The sequence below is a fragment of the Oratosquilla oratoria genome, chromosome 4 (genome assembly GCF_046742065.1).
Source record: "Oratosquilla oratoria isolate Oo_2021 chromosome 4, ASM4674206v1, whole genome shotgun sequence".
NCBI classification, from domain to species: Eukaryota; Metazoa; Arthropoda; class Malacostraca; order Stomatopoda; family Squillidae; genus Oratosquilla; species Oratosquilla oratoria.
The window spans coordinates 55,879,303-55,896,648 of NC_134780.1; the positions used below are offsets into that span (position 1 = coordinate 55,879,303).

At 38.4% G+C, this 17,346-nt stretch overlaps 1 protein-coding gene across 1 annotated transcript in view; it reads right to left on the minus strand.

Moving 5' to 3' along the window:
• Positions 1–10,923: 10,923 nt before the first annotated feature.
• LOC143024861 (cytochrome P450 6k1-like) overlaps positions 10,924–17,346 on the minus strand; it is a 73,388-nt gene continuing 66,965 nt past the window's right edge. The window contains exon 9 of the mRNA XM_076184185.1: positions 10,924–10,942. The gene's annotated coding sequence lies outside the window, so the exon portion shown is untranslated. The remainder of the gene's footprint in view (positions 10,943–17,346) is intronic.

The window sequence follows — 17,346 nt, forward strand, 5'->3', positions numbered from 1 at the left end:
CTTTTCGATATTACAAAACCAAGTGGAAACTGGCTTAGCAGTGAAGACAAACAACTTTACACAAAACAAATTGAAGCAGGAGGCAGATACACGGCTCAGAAAACGGCTCCCGTGTCAACGACCCATCCTTCGAAACTCCCAAGAAACTCTTCCGAACCCTCAACAAGCTTAGTGAAAGAGTTGAGTAGGAGTACTATTGAGGGAAATAGCAGCACTGGTTCTGATGATAAAGAAGAGCCTTTTCCAATGAAACGCAAGAATCCTCTCCATCCTGCGCGGCCTTTGGTCGGTAAGTTCGTAGACGTGGTCGGTTTTAATGCGAGGCTAAAATCCTAACTTCCCGTCCATCAAATAATGTGAAACTTACCAAACGCTCCAAACTGTATATTTGGGCCACATCCGACCTCTGGTCGCTTCTGGTCTGTTTCTTTCAATGGAATGGTTACGCTAGGTAGGGCAACATTGCAGAATCAGGCAGACACATATATTTAACATGAAAATTACGTTATCTAGAAGTATCTAGCGTAAAACATCCTAACTTAACCATTCCATAGAAAAATATATCTTTGGGGTGAAAAAACGAAAGATGTAAATGATATACTTGCCTGTCACTAGAATAATACCGGCATCTCGTATCCTGCGGTGTTGCCGTGTGAGTTTTGCATAAAATGTAAATAATGTATAGAATATAGTTTGGTCGCATTCAGATTTTTTTATGTTGCTGATTACGATTCTGACAACACCAAAATCCAAAAATAACATCTTGAGGGTATTTTGGGGTAAAGGACTGTTAAAGGACGTGATCATGACCGGTTATACGACGTTCATTTCAAACATGGTTCTCGTGAAAATAACATTACAAAAAATAAATACAATAAAATAAAAAATAAATAAATAAAAACGAATAAATAATATATAAAAATGCAAAGTTGCGCCAGTGTTTGCAGTGTTTGATGGTTACTCAGTACAGATCAAAATTTTCCACCAAGTTTTGGTCTGAAAGGCTATATATATATATATATATATATATATATATATATATAATATATATATATAATATATATATATATATATATATATATATATATACTCTATCTCCATCTCGACACCACTGACAGCAAACTGTCTGTACCTTAACCTTGCGTCGGTCCCGAACATTTCACAGATGAAACAGGCGATGGTGCCCACGTAATGCCACTGTTGGTAATGGCGGTGCCCAGAGGAGATCAGGAAAGGCGGCGCCATAGGGAGGAGGGTGTACCTTCAAGGAGCCAAGGGCTGCCTCGGCAGGGGAGACGGTGAGATGACACGCCAATCCTTCCGAGGTGAGTGGCGAAGACTGACTGGTTCTGCTGTTGCAGCGCGGCACCACGGAATTTGCAGCGCTCGTGACGGTCTCTCCCCGCTTGTAACACTTCTCACCCACAACGATAGCCAAGACGGAGCCTGTGGACAAATAGATTCCGTCATTTTACCAGGAGACAGGTGGAGCTTTCGTAGTTAGTGACGAGTTATTACCATAGCGTTGATTCCGAAGTTTGAAGACAACTCGTGTTGGCCCTGGTAATTTAGCCTCTGATGGTGACCCCCTTGATCAGTGTGATCATGCTGAACCTCGTCGATGTCTAGGCAGTGTAATCCACAATAGTGTTTCTTATGTGACTGGGGACCCAATGAATCTTGTTGCCATAACAATTAGTAGGTCTTTTCGTTCTTGGGGGTGTGGGATGGGTAATGTCGCCATGAAACACCAAGACAGTTTGGCGTTAGCCAGAGTCAAATATGTAAACGTGGGGTAGACGTATATACCAGTGAATGAATATTACAATTTGCTCACTGAACATATAGGGCAAAGGTGGTGACTAGGGGCAGCAGCTGAACACCTGTCATCATTGAAATCTGTCGTGATTAACCATGTCGTTATTACTCCCGACTTCTATATTTTGTTCTCAGTCGACAAAGCCACAACGACCCTCACTCCATTTTTTCTTGCTAACGCCATACGATTTCATTCATCTGAGTGCCGATGAGGGAATAACAGCTAATTGAAAATCACATGACAAATGCACATGTTACAGGAATGATTATGTTGCTGGCGTCACAAAAAAGGGCCTGGTTGCAGTAGCTGGGAACATCAATCGAAACGACATGACGTGTGCGCAGCATCTCGCGCCAAACTTCGTTCCTCAGACGACTTCTTTGTACAACATTAAATATAAAAATTCAATGTCTGTGGGATATTCCGTTCGAAGCCCAAGTAGGAACATTTAACGTTCTTGTCGCAGATGAAGGATTGCATTAATTCGAACACTATTAAACGAAACTTAGAACACAAAGGCATCTGTGGTATTTCAAGTAGGGAAAGGATTTTGTCGGGAATTCATCACGACTAAGGTGTTTTTGGAGTCCATGATATACTGTTACAAATTAGTAAAGTCATTAGTGTTTAAAGATTTGGTTTTAGTAATTGGGGTTAAATTTTTTAAGGCAGCAATATTAAAATACTATTGGAAATTACTACTGGAAAGTGTTCAGTATGCAGAATCAAGCTAAACAAACTTGGCAAAGCTAGGGATATTTTCCAAATCTGTCGAAAGGCATAATCTTATCGAAATAACAAATTAAGAAATTTTACTTTTTCAGTGTAAATAAAATAACTGACAATTTTATTTCTATATACGAAAATATTATGTAGAGCAACGGCATTGATGTTCTAACATCCATCTTGAGACGTTGAATTGCCGAATTACCATAATTCATTATTAACTTTTGTGATGCCTGGTCAACTTATCTGTCTTGCGTGTTGATTATGGCATATTTTTAATTTGTATTACCATTTATGTGGATAATTTACTAAGCATCTTACAGTATTATTCTAGATTAACTAAGGCAAAGTTTTATCGTTAGTAGCCGATGGCCACGTTATGTTCAGTGGAAGGTCGCTGGGTAGGAACTCGCACTAAAGTGATGACCTGGTGTAGGTCAGAAATAGTGAATTCCACTGGAAGAGATTCATAACACATATATAATAATCCAGTTGCATAAAACAAAATTGGGATTGAGTGAATCAGTGTATTGACCAGTGAATATATTATAGAGGGGCACTGTGTGCAATGAAGTGAATTCCCCTCATTCTACACCCCCGCCCTCCCCTAACCTTTTCACTACGCAAGCAGAGCAGACTTACGCCGTGGCACAGAAACAAAGATGGGGAACAAGTGAAGAATGGGAAGACTTAGTAGCATTATGCTTGAATTTAACTCAGTTGAGAAATAAATTATCTGATGCTCTTAGGGAGTAGGTCAGCACTGACTTGATAATTTTTTTTTTTTTTTTTTTTTTTTTTACAAGATTATAGGTGTTGGTGAACACATATGAGGGCAAATGGTTGTATTTCTCAGTGGAATATGACCTAGTTGATGATGTGGATAAAGCAAAGAACTTTAATGACCATTTCATGGAAACATGGCAATTAATTACACAGGCAAAACAATACATACAAACATATATTGTACAACCAAACCTTCAGTCTCGACATGCAAACCCCAACAGTCCAGATCTCGAATTAAAAATGTCTGACATTAGATTAGAAGAATTTGATAGAAACCCCTTAGAACAAACCAAATTCAAGAATAAACTTACTTCCCCTGAACATGTTAGAACTGATGATGATATCCCTAAATACAGTCATGACACCCAATGCGTAAAGATCCTAGGCAGTGATTTACCTACAGGATTTAAAGAACAAGTTTCTGAGGACCAGGATAATGTCATAAGAGGTAAAAGGAGATTTAAGTGAATCTTGAGTAGGAAGCTTGTTCAGCTTAAGGAACCAAAGTACAATTTACCAGATATTCTCTGCTTCAAAGTAGAATTAGAGAAAATACTGTGGTTGGAACATGACATAGGTATTGAAATATCTGAGGCCGATTGGTTGATCAGGGAACTAATCATGATGAAACTTCTAGATGAAGCCACTCACTTTCTTTTCTCTTTGCACAAAATATTGTACTGCAACTTTACCCATATTAAGGAAGGCCTTCAGCTTATGGTAGAGTACCTGACTATGCTGGAAGATGATGCAAGTTGAAAGAAAGTTACGCCAACCAAATCATCTGCATGTGTTCCTGACCATAACCATGTTCAAAGGCATACTAGGAGTGATACAACAGCATCAGTAGGAACTTCTGCCACAGGTGGATGCCAGTTGTGCTTCTTTTGTAAACAAAATCATAAGACTTATGATTGCAAGAAATATACCACTATCCACACCAGAAGAGATAGACTCAAAGAAATGAATAGATGTCAGAAATGTCTCAAAGTATATGACACAAATGAATGCAACACAGTACTTAGTATTTGTCCGCATTGCCATAAGGGAAAACATCATTCATTTCTCTGCATGAGTAACCCATCAGTCAAGCCAAAATCCATTAATGCTGCTAATGCTTCCAAGGCTAGTTGGGATGACCAGCAGTGATTCCATTGAAATGACTGAAAGATACATATCCAGATCTAGAGCAAGTAATCTGTTGGATTCTAGGGAGTCAAAGCCCTAAAGCTGCCACATAAATAATGAATAATCCAATAGAAAGAATGAAGCCAAATACAGTGTACCATTACTTACAGCAACAATTTTTGTCTGTTCATGAGCTGGGAAGGTAGAAAGAGGCTGCACCTTTGGTCAAAGATTTAGTGGATAGGTTCAAGTTGAATCCTACATCCAGCAGGAAAAAACCTATGATGATGATGATGACTGTAGAAGAAGAAAATCCCAAAGCAGATTATCATACAGAGGGATATTTGTTACTGCAAGTAAATTATCAACTGGATATATGACTGGCAGATAGGAAAATCCACTCAAATGGATTATAACTGGCTATTAGCAGGATCAAAATGTCAGAAATTTCCTGTATGGATCAAACTACTGTAAATAGTGTGGAGCTTTTTCTGTTCCCTGATGGACACTTGATATACGTATAGTAGTGTACTTGATCATGTCAATGAGACTCCAATAACAGGTTAAATCAATCAGTTGAACCTGCATGTTACTGAACAATCATTACAAATTGAACTACTTACCATATGCAGTACAGTTGTAAGTAGTTGTAGCAATATTGTACAATTGTTGGATTTTGATGTTATTGTATATAAACCTGAACCAGGAGTCTTAATGATGTAAGGGCATACAAACATGTGGATATTGTAAAATATGAGAAAGGAAAATATTGGGTGGAACTTTCCATGAAGATTAACTATCCTCTTCCCTTTCATGATTAGACTTGCCTTATAGGACCAAATGCATCATCAAAGGAAAAGATCATTGAATAGCTTGGCAGTTGTATTTGGTTTCTGAGCAAGAAGTGTAACGTCTTTTCCTAGGAGTAAGTGTTTGAGGCGATATTTAAAAGTTACAGAATTTGGATGGTCGTATGTTCCTCGCATTTGCCGTATGCACCCAAATAAATGCTCCAGGCTGTCTTGATTTAGATTTCTAGTTAAAATATATTCAAGATTGAAAGACTTTTGCAGCATTCTGTACAGTCCTATGTATTGCTCAGAAACCAAATACAACTGCAGCAAATTTTGACTGTTTGTCAAATAAAACTAAACTTGAGAAAAGGGAAAATGAAGTTTCATGTTTTGATGAGAGGCAGTTGGCATCAGAACTGTACATTTACTAGTCTCTGCTTCAAAGATTTGGATGTTGGGCCAGATGTAAATTATGAGTATGATAACATTGATGAAAACCTAAGAGACTGTGTAATCTCAGTTTCTAATTCACAGAAAGCAATCCACGTACTTATAGAAGAACCTCTCAAATACATTGGTGGTTATATTGTTAAAAAATTAACACAAAATATCCTCACTTATGCCACAAAGCAAGTGACTAGGCCTACCGCCATGGCTAAAACATGGATTGATGAAGTAAACAGAGGTGGATTGTATGCTTCTGCTGACACCTTCTTTTCCCAATTAACAACTATGAGAGAAACATTTAAAGTAATACAGGGAGACAGTCTCAAGGAAGGAAAAGAGTGCTTGAAAACACTTGTTCGTGAATTAGAAAATGTTATTGATGTACCTCATGATGTCATATCATTTTTTTGCCAAAATATCTGTGTACTTTAGAATTAGGAATCTAAATAATAACATTAAGAAAAATAAGAAAAAACATAAGTCATGCAAAGGTCAAAACAGAAAGCTAATGAAGCTGACCACATGAATGATATGTGTTTTACTTTTTCACTAGGACCATATTACCTGTTTTCCTTTGTTGTTTATGTTATGATTAAGTGGTTTACATTCAATAACAAATATTGAATATTTATGCTAACATTATGAATGGTGTGAACTTAATTTTTCTTAGTATTACGACTACTGTTTGCCATAATTATTATGATTATATTTGTGCTTACAATAAACCCTTTAATATTACAAGTGTTCATCTAATTAGTAATGCATGTAGGTAATATGTAATGCAGTTAAAAAAAAAGGGGGGAGGGGAAGAGATAACAGGCTCCAAGGGTGGTCAAGTTCAAGTCAGTACTGCGAGTAGCTGGGAGGTGCGGCGTGGATGACGTCATCACCTCTCCTCGCCTGCGCTCGGCCCGCTCGGCTGGCTCACCAGTCTACATGGACCTTGCATTTTCCGTGTTGCTGTTTCCAGCATCGCTCCAAGGCTGGAGACGCTGTGCTTGGAGAGCAAGCCCATACTGCCCATTAATAACGATAAGTTGTTCAGCCTTTAAAGACGGTGAGAGAAAGAGATCCATACAAGCTTACATACGTACATGCATATATACATACATACGTGCGCACGTACATAGGCTACATGCATACATAGACAGGATAGCAGATACACGGAGACAGGGAAATGCGTAATACAACCACTCCTCGTTTAACGACCTACTTGGTTAACGACAATGCAGAGTAACGACGGGCTTTATGACAGACCAATATTCGTTTTAACGTAAATCTCCCGAAGTTACGACGTCGTGTACGATAAGTTGGCTGAAGCAACTGGCAACGCGTGGGGTCGCTCGCACGCTCACACGCTGCTTGGTTCCTTAGTGTTTATGTAGCATACCATCGACTTACGTGTGTCTATCGATTATATTTTTGTTACGTTTATCTCCCTCAACATGTACGCAAAAAGAAAAAGTACAAGTCGACGAGGATCATCTGCTAAGAAACAAAGAAGAGCAATAGATATAAACACAAAAATGAAGATTATTAATCAGTATGAAGACGGAATGAAAGTGCAAGCTATCGCTAGTAGTATGGGACTAGCACATTCCACGATATCCACCATCGTAAAGGACAAAGTTCGAGTGAAGGAGACTGCAAAGCATACAACGGGATATAATGCTTTGATAACAAGGCAGAGAAAAGGCCTTGTCCATGAGATGGAGAAATTATTGTCCATTTGGATTGATGACCAAATAAGCAAGAAAATTCCAGTTAGTCTACTTTTAATTCAGGCTAAGGCACGCAGCATCTTCGAGACATTGAAGTCACGTGAGGAAGAAGAAAGTACAGAAACATTCACTGCAAGCCATGGGTGGTTCCAGCGGTTTCGTCGGCGATTTAATTTGCACAATCGTCATATTTCTGGCGAAGCAGCAAGTGCGGATACGGAGGCAGCAGCAGAATATCTTAATGTTTTAGACAAAATTATAGAGGAGGGGGGTTATCTACCCGAACAAATTTTCAACGTCGACGAGACGGGATTGTATTGGAAGAAGATGCCAGAAAGGACTTATTTGCACAGAGAGGCTGCAGCTATGCCCGGGTATAAAGCATTCAAGGATCGGTTGACGTTGCTTTTGGGCGGAAATGTTGCAGGGCATAAATTAAAACCCTTTTTCATATACCGTTCCAAAAACCCAAGGGCTTTAAAGAATGTTAACAAGCACTCGCTGCCAGTATATTATCGGTCACGTAAAATGGTATGGATGACACAAGCTTTATTCGAGGACTGGTTTTTAAACTGCTTTGTACCAGCAGCCAGGGAATATTGCCTGGAAAAAAATATTCCCTTCAAAATTCTGCTTATTCTTGATAATTGCCCAGGCCACCCCCCACATCTTGATGATCTGCATAGTAATGTTAAAGTAGTGTATCTCCCAAAAAATACGACTGCAATTTTGCAACCAATGGACCAGGGCATATCTACTTTTAAGGCACATTATTTGCGTAATACTTTTGCAAAGGCGGTAGCAGCAACAGAGAATGGTGCAATGACTCTTCGTGAATTTTGGAAAAATTACAATATTCTGGATTGCATCAAGAACATCGATGAAGCTTGGCAGGAAGTGACTGAAAATTGTATGAAAGGTATATGGAAAAAGTGTTTAAAAAGATTTGTAAATGATTTTGAAGGATTTGATAAAGATGAAAACGTAAAAAGGATAAATCGGTTAACTGTTAATTATGCTCGAGATTTGCAATTGGAAGTGGAAGCTGACGATGTGGAGAAAGTAGTAAACTTTGTTGAAAGAGAATTGACTGATGAAGAATTAATAGAGTTACAAGAGCAGCAAGATATAGAAGAAACAGATGACGTACATGTATCCATGCAGAAAAAGTTTACTGCTAAAGATTTGGCACAAGCTTTTGCTAAAATGAATGAAGCGTTAGCTCTATTTGAAGCAATGGACCCCAACACTGAACGTTTTTCAAAATTTGAAAGATATATGAACGAGGGACTCAGGTGTTATCGTGAAATTTATGAAGAGAAGAAAAAACAAACAAAACAGTCACCTAAAGTGGACTTCTTACAAAAAATTCCAAGTAATGCCCCATCCCCGGCAGCATCCCCACTCCCTACCAGCTCCGCAGACTCTCCCTTACCCGGAACATCAGCAGTTATTGAGTCGGACGACGAAACCCCAGATGATCCTACAGGTATTACCCAATTTGTAGTGATTGTCAGAAATTCGTTGTTGTTGGGGAAGTGGGTCGCGACTCTATTGAAGTAATTTGTAGGGGGTCGCAGCCAAAAAAGTTTGAGAACCCTTGGGGTAGGGCACTGACATCTCTAACCCATCCAACCTGGTTATGATCCTTCAGGCCTTTGTATGCATGCAAATTAATTTTATTTCAGAAAAAAGTAAATCTCCAGAAGTGCACGCCTAAGTGATTATTGAATAGCACATTACATGTTAATTTTGTAAATTATAATACATAATATACATATTTTGAGGAAATAAAAAAAAAAAAAAAAGAGAAAAAAAAGTTGCTACAAGTTATATACTAGCTACAACTTGGGCATTCTCCCTTGTAATATATCATATCCTAACTTGTATAAATAAAAAAAATTCATACAGAAAGTTCCCTTATGAAGTATAAAAGTACCTTCCTCTATGACTGCAGGATATTCAACATGTCATATTTCAGAGACAGGAAAACATATAAGTTTTTTGGTCATGGATTAATACTGGTTACATCATTTATTTGCTGTCTTCTCTTTTTCTGCATGAGGGGATGGAGGGGGGGGTCACAAATGAAGTGAAGCGGCCTTGCTGTGGATGTACTGTGTCTTGCTGCATTTCTTCTTACTCAGGGCAGTGGGTGGGATACAGGGATGACCTGTCATTCACAAGGATCTAAGATGGGAAAGGTGGGAGTAGGTACAAGCATTTGACTTGGCTACCTCTCTTATAAGGGGCAAGAAGCTCTTGGTATATGATATAGATACATATCATTTAATCGTCCAATCTGATCCATTTATGGCACATTGCCTTTCCCATTATTTTTATATCTCAAAATTATAAATTCAGTTAAAAATTTCCCTTGTGCAAGACTTTACAAGGGGGTGCTGAAAAGTTCCTGGCTTTGGGTAAAAGAAAAATACAGGAAGATCAGTTAATTATGATTTTATTCAACATATTCCCCTCTCTGATTCACACACTTATTACAACGGTCCATCAGTTTTTCTAAGCCCTGAAAAAAGAACTCTGAAGGTTGGGCCTCCAACCAGGCTTCTGTACCAGCGACCACTCCTGAATCGGAGTGAAATTTCATTCCCTTGAGATGTTTCTTTAGTTGGAGGGGGCCAGGTCTGGGGAGAAAGGCGGGAGGTCTACCAATTCGAAGCCAAAGTCGAGTATTTTCCGTAGAGTTTCATGTGCTGTGTGTGCTGGTGCACTGTCCTGCAAAAAGAGGACACCACGGCTCAGCTTTCCACAGCGTTTCTACTTCAAAGCTTCATGAAATTCATCCAACATAGACTTGTAGTATTCTGCATTGATGGTGTGACCCTTTGGCAGGTAGTTTATGAGGAGTACTCCATCTTTGTCCCAGAACGCTGAAGCCAGTACCTTTCCAGCTGATTTCTGGGTCCAAAACTTCTTGAGACGTGGTGAACTGCTGTGTTGCCACTCCATTGATTGCTGCTTGGTCAGGGGATCATAGCGATGAAGCCAAGTTTCATCCATGGTGACTAAACAAATCATAAAATCGCCCATCCCCACTGCAAATCGGTCCAAAATCACCTTTGATGTTGTCTCTCTGATGCGCTTCTGATCTGCGTTCAGACATTTCAGCACCCATTTTGCGGAAAGCTTTCTCATGTCCAGAATGTTGTGGATGATGTGGCCAACTCTTTTGCAAGAAATCCCTAGAGTCTCAGCTATGACTTTAGCTGAAATCCGGTGGTCCTCCAGAATCATGACGTGCACAGCGTCGGCTTTCTCCTCTGTGGTTGAGGAAGTTGGCCGTCCTGACTGGAGTTCATCTGTGACCTTGAAATGACCAGTCTGAAACCTTGACTCCCACATTTTCACTGTAGAGTATGATGGGCAGTCATCCTTCAAGACCTCCTTCATCTCACCATGGATTTCTGCCACCTCTTTGCCTTGCAAGATGAGGAATTTCATGACCGCCGTGCTTCAATTTTACCAAAATCCACTGTAGGCACTGCCATCATGCGTTGAACCTGCAAAAAGGAAAAAGATATATTGTATACCATCATGATTTTTTTGTCTATATTCTCCTAAATAGTTGTCCTACCTCCCCTGTAAAAGTAACAGCTCTACCCTTAAAGCCAGGAACTTTTCAGCACCCCCTTGTATGCCAATTTCAGCCTCATGTGTTCTTGCAAATTTGATCTTTTTTTGGACATGAGAGGGCTACATAAAAAAAAGTGTCATTATCTTATTTATTGCTGGGATAGCAAAAGTCGACCCAAACTTTTTGTCATTTCTCATGGTCTAGTTCATGAATCTGAAAAGTATCTTCAAGGGACATTCCATGCACAACCCCCCCTCCCCCCCGGCCAATATACTAAACCTAGGTAGCCTATGTAATGCACAGTTTGTGAATCTGTACAGGTTATGAATATTCATAAAATGTGTAACTAGCACCAATAATGAATTCTTAATTGGATGCACAGATTACAAATCCATTTGACATTCACATATGATTCATAAAAAGGTAAGGTTAGGTTCATAATGTATATCTAATGGATTTGTTATGTGCACCCAATTATAAATTCATTACTGATGCTCCACATTTTAACAAATATTTATAATCTATGCAGATTCACAAGATGTGCATGACAGCCTACACAAATGACATGCCTAGGCCCCATGAGCTGAATATGACTGTCCCAACACTTCTAAGATATGGCCTGTATTGTTGGCTTATGCCTGCATGACATGAGACTGTGACTGTCATGACTGGCACTTGGCCTAGAAAAGATAATGATCTAGTTTTGTCATACGCCTAGCCTATCCCTAGACATACCAGTCAGTATTTTCTATTCTTCCTGCCCTGTATCCCTGGTTTTCCTCTTCCTGATCCTGTTCTTTCCCACTTTCTTCACTACTATGATCAGACTTCCCATTTTCATCATCATTATCAAGAAGGTCAACTTTGGCATGTTCAGTCATTTCCTGATAAATCTTTTGATGTTTGGTGTCATTTTATAGGCTCAAATATATATGGCTGGACTTGTAATGAATGAACTCCACTGTGTAATTCCTGTTCTTCAGATTCATTTAAATTCTGTGACTTTTTTCAATAATGAATTCTAAGGAGCTAATCTAGATACAATGCTTGACAACTATGACATTCCACTGAAGCGTGATCAATGGCTGTGCATCTCACGAATCTCCATGTTACTCAAGGAGAATATGTTGCACTGGTGTTGGGACAAATAATGGATACCTGTATGTAGTGGTTCTGCTGGATGGACAGCAAAGCTGCCCATTTTCAGAACTTGTCAACCTTTTTACCTTCAACAGGAGGTGCATACCTAAGGGGTTGACACTTAACCTATGGATTGGGCCCAAAATCACTCTCTTATCAACTTCAGCTGCATTCCTTACATCTTTTCACACATGGAGAGCTGACAACTGGTAACTGCCCTTCTTCCCTTACCACTTCAGCCTGAGACAGAAACATTCCCACACTAATGTAATACATACAAAGCATCCAAAATTCCTTCCCAGAGAAACCTGCGGAAGGGCCCAAGGCCTGTTGTGAACCAATGGGCTGCAAGTTTTCCATTTAGGTGGGGGCAGGGGTAGGGGAGGTTATGTGTGAATGATATTTTGATGCAACCCAAAGGGATTTCTCCCGGTCTTCTCTTTTTCTACATGAGGGGACAGAGAGGGGGGGGTCACCGATTAAGTTAAGTGGCCATGCTGTGAATGTACTGTGTCTTGCTACATTGCTTCTGACCCAGTGCAGTGGGTGGGATACAGGGATGACCCATCATCCATGAGGAGCTAAAATAAGAGGGAGGAGAGGGTGGTGGATGGGCGTGGAATAGGTGGAAGTGGGTACATACCTTTGACTTGGCTACCTTCCTTATGTGGGGGAAAGAAACCCTTAGTATATAGATAGAAACTTGAGGTAGCAACTGAGTGAACAGCAATCATGATTGTTCCAACAAATAATGAACTGTGAGCTCCATACTTTTGCTGTCAGTCATTATACAACTTCATGGCTCATGATATATAAAAAAAAATAGACAAAATAGTAATTTTCTAATTTTCCAGATCATCCAATGAAGGTTCGACTCAATCATGGAGTGGTCCCACCACAGTTCAAAAGGCCCAGAAAATTATCAACAGATGTGTCTATTGAAAAGGAAGCTAGTGAGCAAGTAAGACCACCTTTCACACTTGCATTTGACCTGCCACCATTGTTTTTCCTTGTATATTTTATCACTTTACTTTTGCCCACATATGCTTTTTTCCCTCTGTATTCCTTAGAAAGTTTGATAATTTATGCATAAATTAAGTGGTGGTAAAATATATATATATATATATATATATATATATATATATATATATATATATATATATATATATATAAAGAAATAAAATAAATAGAATGTTCATCAGTTTAGAACTACTCTCAAAAAGTTGTTGCAACAATAGGTTTGCTGTAAATCCTGACATTATATTATGTGTATATTTCAGGTTGAAATGATCACTAAAAGGAAGCTTACTGACTTTGAGAGCTCTGTCCACACCAGTATTCTTCCATTCAAGTGTTCTCCCCATTCTGGGGAGCAGGTGATTCAGGACCTCAAAGAAAGTCCTGGTAGTAGCAAGTGGTCAAACAGAGGTCAAAAGTCAAAAATAAAACAGATGCATGCTCAAAGAGAATCCAAAGATAGAGGAAGAATATTAAGGAGAACTAGTAATGGGGGTGGCTCTGATTACAGTGAGGAAGGTAATGTTGCTGACTTTTCTTTAGTCCATGTGGATAGGGACCATTTTGTCAAAGAGAAGCCTAATTGTAATGATTTGGTGATTAAAGAACATGATGTTGGTGAAGATTTCTTGAAAGAGATGTATGGCATGGATGACGTTATTGTAAAGGAGGAGAAGGAAGTTGATGACTCCTTGATGGACAAGGATGAATTTCATGTCAAATTAGAAGATGGTAGTCTTGATAATATTGTGAAGGAAGAGGTTGATATTGATGAAAAATTGAAAGAGGAACCAGTTGGAATGACAGCAGAAGATTTTAATAGAAAGGGAATTACAGAATGGTATATTGAGGGATACACCATCAAACAAGAAGCTGGAGAAGGAATATGATTGAATGAAAATTAGAGACTCTGGTCAGGTTTATTGTCTTGAAAGGGCCAGTGACAGATACCTGCTTGTGGTGGTCCTGCAAGATACATATTAGGGAGAATTATCTCCATTCCATTTACAAAACCCACCAATCGTTTTACCCCTATTTAGGGGTGCCCTGAGAAACTGGCATTTTGTCTTTATACAGGGCCTAGGATTGGATGGTAACTAAATTCCATGCTTGTGAGTGATTTTAATTATTTTTTTTCTTGTTTATTTTTACTGTGAGTTGTCTGATGTGGGTCATTACTGTAGTATCCACAGCAAGGTTGCTTAACTTAATCAGTGCCCCCCTCCCCATCCCCTCATGCATAAAAAGAGAAGACAGGGAGAAATCCCTTCAGGCTGCATCAAAATATCATTCACACATAACCACAACTTAACACCACCCCTCCCTTGCATCACAGTATCACCTATTCACAGCCATACTCCACTCACCTCTCTCCTGCCTTCTCGTTTCCTTGCTCAAAAGACATGTTGATGGTATGAAACCAAAAGCAAACTATTACAATGATGCCCTCTTTATGTGACAGCAACTCACTCCAGAGCAACTCTTTACCTTTCCACTAAGAAGTTTAGTTTCTCTGGTATGCATAGACTGAATGAATGTAATATATCATTGAATGTTCCACAGTCACACATGCTCTGTTGTTCCATTGAGAGTAGGTATATTACACTATTTTTATCTGAGTGGCAGTGGGTATTGTAATAACAAAAGGAGAAAGTGTTGTCTTTCATGGGCAGTGTGGTAACAAAAATACCTGTATCGTTTCAAATCAGTTCAGTGCCTGATTTATGTGAGTTAGTGTAAACAAAGTTAACAAAAACTACAAAACTTTGTGCATCTTTTTCTTGTTGCACATATGTCTTACTTAAGTGTTGATTTATTCGAGTAAAGTCTACCTGTAAAAATGGAATTTTTTGTAACCTTGGAAATACATAACATTTCCCCTTTATAAGGGGAGGCTCAGTCAAAGTTTACACCATAACAAATGAAGTTCATTTAACCACTCGTCCTATCATGGCACCTTTGTGGTGAAGGGTTGATATTAATGATAAATCCATCTCTTAGTGTGGAGGTGCTGTGTCTTGTTGCACTGCTTCTGATCCAGGCAACAGGATGACCCTTGTCCACAAGGAGCAGATTTTTTTAAGGGAAATGAATCAATGGAGGGTGGGTGAATGCCTTTGCTGGCTACCTCCCTTGAGAGAGGGAAGAAATCTTTTGGCACATAGATTGAATGGTAATATGCCATACTTATCAATTCTTTCATTACAAAGGATTACAAAGGCGGAGCATGCCGACAGGAGACCTTTTGATCCATATCTAGGTCGGATGCAAAAAAAAAAAAAAAAAAAAAAAAAAAAAATCATATTAATAATAAATAAAAACTATAATAATGTAAATAACAAATAAAATACATAAATAAATGCATAGGTATAGTTGAATAACAAACAAACAGGTAAATAGTAAATGATGATAAATTGACATATAACTAATAATAAATGAAAATTCAGACAGACAAATGTTAACAAAACAAAAACAAATAATATAAGATAAATTATAATCATTACAGCATCTTACTTAGGTATTTATCTAAATGATTCTTAAAGCTTCGAACTGAACTACATTGCACTACCTGTGCAGGAAGTTTATTCCATTCATTAACTACACGGTTGGCAAAGTTGTTTCTACCTACTTCCAAATTGAATCTATTTCCGGACAGTTTGAGACCATTGTTTCTTGTCTGATTCTCATTCAATGTGAAAATTTTGTCACTTCTGATGTTGTCAATTCCCTTTATAATCTTAAAAGACCTGTATCAAGTCACCTCTGAGTCTACGCTTTTTTAGAGAAAACAGATTCATGTGCTTAAGTCAATTTTCGTATGATTTATTTTTGATATTTTGAATCAGTTTTGTGGCTCGCCGTTGTACTTTTTCCAGTCTGTCAATGTCTTTAATGAGATTCGGTGACCATACGGAAACAGCATATTCCAAATGTGGACGAACTAACGATTTATATAGCTTGTTAATGAGTGATGGACTTTTGAAATCAAAAGATCGCGCAATCAATCCCAGAATCTTATTTGCTTTCTCAGAGGCTGAAATACACTGCTTGGATGATTTGAGGTCGTTACTGATAATTACGCCGAGATCTTTTTCACTATCCACTTTTGTTAACGAATTTCCAAATAACTTGTAATCGTACTTACTGTTTTTTTTTACCTATGTGCATTACCTTGCATTTACTTGTGTTAAATTTCATTAGCCACTTTTCAGACCATTGCTGTAATTTCTCTAAATCTTCCTGAATATCTAATTGGTTTGAGTGATCATTTGCCACTCCGCACAGTTTTGTATCATCAGCAAATTTGGAAACAGTAGATTTTAGTCCATGGTCTATATCATTTATATATACTATGAATAGAAGTGGCCCAAGAACGGAACCCTGAGGAACTCCACTTAAAACACTTTTCCATCCAGAAGTTTTTCCATTTAAAACAACTCTCTGTTTTCGACCTTTCAACCAATTACTAGTCCAACCTAATAGGCTACCACTTATTCCATGCAAAGCTAATTTAGTAAGTAGTCTTTCGTGTGGGACGGTATCAAAAGCTTTTGCAGTCTAGATATATTAAATCTATATTGTTTCTTTTGTCATAATTCGAGATAATTGTGTTGTAGAATTCGAGTAAGTTAGTCACGCAAGAACGTTTCCGTCTGAAACCATGCTGGCTATCATTTATCAAACGGTTACTTTCTAAATGATATTCGATAGCATCTCTGATGATAGTTTCCATTATTTTTCCTACAATTGAAGTCAAACTTATAGGCCTATAGTTATTTGGTTTCTTTTTGTCACCTTTTTTGAATATGGGAGTAACGTTAGCTAGCTTCCATTCTCTTGGGACATCTCCGGATATGATGGATTTCTTGAAAATAATTTCTAATGGAACAACAATCTCAATTTTTCATTTCCTTTAAGATTCTTGGATGCCAACCGTCAGGCCCTGGTGTTTTATTAACTTTGAGTTTGTCTATACACCTTTTAATTATTTCTTTTGTTATATTTACCGTAGTGAGTAAGTTTACCTCAGACTTTTCACAGGTTTCAGTTTGGAATTCACTTTGAGGTGTTTCGTTTACGAATACCGAGCTAAAATAATTGTTTAAGATATTACACATTCCTTCATTTGAATATTCAAGTTGACCGTCAGCAGATAATAGTGGACCAATGTGA